Source organism: Palaemon carinicauda, chromosome 22, assembly GCF_036898095.1.
Source record: "Palaemon carinicauda isolate YSFRI2023 chromosome 22, ASM3689809v2, whole genome shotgun sequence".
Lineage (NCBI taxonomy): Eukaryota > Metazoa > Arthropoda > Malacostraca > Decapoda > Palaemonidae > Palaemon > Palaemon carinicauda.
In genome coordinates this window covers 59,958,919-59,961,418 of record NC_090746.1, presented here as the reverse complement: position 1 = coordinate 59,961,418, position 2,500 = coordinate 59,958,919, and the positions used below count along the sequence as shown (strand labels likewise).

At 35.2% G+C, this 2,500-nt stretch overlaps 1 protein-coding gene across 1 annotated transcript in view; it reads left to right on the top strand.

The window, feature by feature from the left end:
* The window catches only part of LOC137616477 (uncharacterized), a 420,672-nt gene that overhangs the window by 370,828 nt on the left and 47,344 nt on the right, over window positions 1–2,500 (top strand). The window lies entirely within an intron of this gene.

Sequence of the window (2,500 nt, the reverse complement as noted above, 5' to 3'; positions counted from 1 at the left end):
CATAATAGTTTCTTGTAGTATCTGTAACCTCACCATCCTTGTGAGGTAATGATTCGGGGTTTGAGGGAGTCTGTAGGTCTACCTGCTGAGTCATTAGCTGCCATTGCCTGACCCTGTCTGGTCTTCGCTTGGGTGGTTGGAGAATGACTTGGACGCTGATTATATGTATATATGATCAGTCTCTAGGGCATTGTCCTGCTAACTAGGGCATTGCCTAGTAAAAAAAAAATAAGCCTTACCTTATGGCAGATTCAGGACTCCCTGTCCACGGAACGGAAATGAATGAAAATAAAGGAACACATAAACAGTTGCAGCATTCCAAAGTATGGTAATAAATTTAGAATGGCGGAAACCAACTCAAAATTCAAGTAGGTCTATTCTGGAGATGGCAGATTTTCTAGCAGGTGTTTAGATGTGCCCGGTTTAGCTTTTGAGGTGATTCTTACTGGTTACAATGCATGGCATTAGGGCTATAGCTCTATAATCTTTATATCTGATCCATAAATGTATAAATATATTTCTTAGAATTTTCTTTCTATTTAGTTTTGAGGTCACTTTAATCTTAAAAAACGCATATGTAAGTTTCATTCTATTAAAAAAAAATTAAACCTCGGCGTCTTAATTCTTGTTTTAGGCCTATATATTTCTTCTTTTTCTCATTTGACACACGAGTTTTTGATGACAGGCCAAACCAAACATATTATGATGACCGTTTGGTACCCATGACAGTGAGGCATTGATTGATTGAATGCCCCACCCGTGGGTACTTAGGAAATAGATATCTGCTTGAGGCTCGAGGTGGAGATGGCAGGTTCATCCTTGCCAAGATTCTTAGGGAGGAGGTCTTGTACGATACGAGCGGCATTTATAGATTTATTCCAGCAGCAGAGCATTTGAAAGCTATTTAAGTTTTACACTGACCGGTTTGCTTTTATGATTTTAAATTAAATTTTCTATTGTGTTTTATTGATGGTAAATGCTGTCGGCATCAATTACCTTCGATGTCACGATACCAGAAACCCTAAATCATTCAGTCTCCAGAATTTGGTAATTGCTAAGACATTGACACTTTTTGGCTAATTTTTTCTTATCATTAAAATGGGATGAAGATTAACCAGCACAGTAAGTCAAACTCTATCCTCTAAAGGCTAACTCATAAAAAAAAAATATTTACAATGCAATAGATAAGTGATAAAGAAATAAATTGGGAATAAAAAACCGTCATAAATAATATGTCCAAAGATTTTAATTATGGTCCAAATTGTGTAAGTAATTTATCATTATGAGATACGAATATTATGACTTCTATTATTTCATTGCTCCTATGGCAAGTGGAATTATCTGAACATGGATCGAGAAGATGAAAATAGCCTTTTTTTTTTTCACAGAAATTAATAGTGAGCTTTTAAGTATGCTGCCTATAGAAATACAGTAGGTCGACTTTATTTGATTGCGATATTGGGATACTGGTTTCTTCGTGTTTTGCTTCAAACTGTCTTTAATTTCTTTTTTTCTGAGTGGGGATACCTTAACGTGGTGAAAGGATTAGCGTATCGGCATGATCACCAAAGCTGTACTTGTCAGGGCCTCCCATACTAGATTGGTGTGCTGTGAGCGACGAGACGAAAATCTCCAACCATTACCAATCCGCTATGGCCAGCATGATGATGAAAACTGGCCAAATCCCTGACATAAATTGACATGTCTGAGGCCTTTGTCTTGCATAGGACTATAAACGGCTATATTGGTTTTGTTATGTTGCTTTTAATTTATAGTTACTGAATTATTTGTTTTGAAAGGTTTCCGAACCTAGAAATGGCTGCGGAGCCAATTAAGGGTGTTTCCCTGTAAAAGCGAATTTGTAGAATAAAGATTTACCAAATAACTATTAAAATCTCCTCTCTTGTAATTATGACTTGAGTCATATAGCCGAAAGAATGATTATTTATACTTTCAGTCAACTTTTAATCAAACATTTGCAAGCTTATTTATATAAGTGGGTTTCTAAAATAAAAGGATTTATTAGAAGATAATACTGAAACTTCAGAAGTTCAAACTTGCAGCCAACGTTTTAATGTTGAACAGGCTGTAATGAGTCTGTCTTCATGATATATATAAGACATCTATTTTAACGTTGTTTCATATTCTTTATTCGTAACTTCTCATTTAGTTTTATTTATTTCCTTTCCTCACTGGACTATTATTCTCTGTTGGAGCCCTCTGGCTTATAGCATCCTGCTTTTCCAACTTGGGTTTTAGCTTAGCTAGTAATGAATGATAATGATGATGATAATAATAATAACGTATCAAAGAGGTGCTTGCATTTTTAGTATAGATTTAAATATTAGGATGATCGTGTAGTGATGTTTCTTGATAATTTAGTAAAAGAATAAACGTTCACGAAAATATCCTTCAAGGTTACACCCATAAAAACTATAGACCTACGCTTCACTTCACAGTTTCTATTGTGCCCTCATAGTCACGTTTTCAAATCACTTTT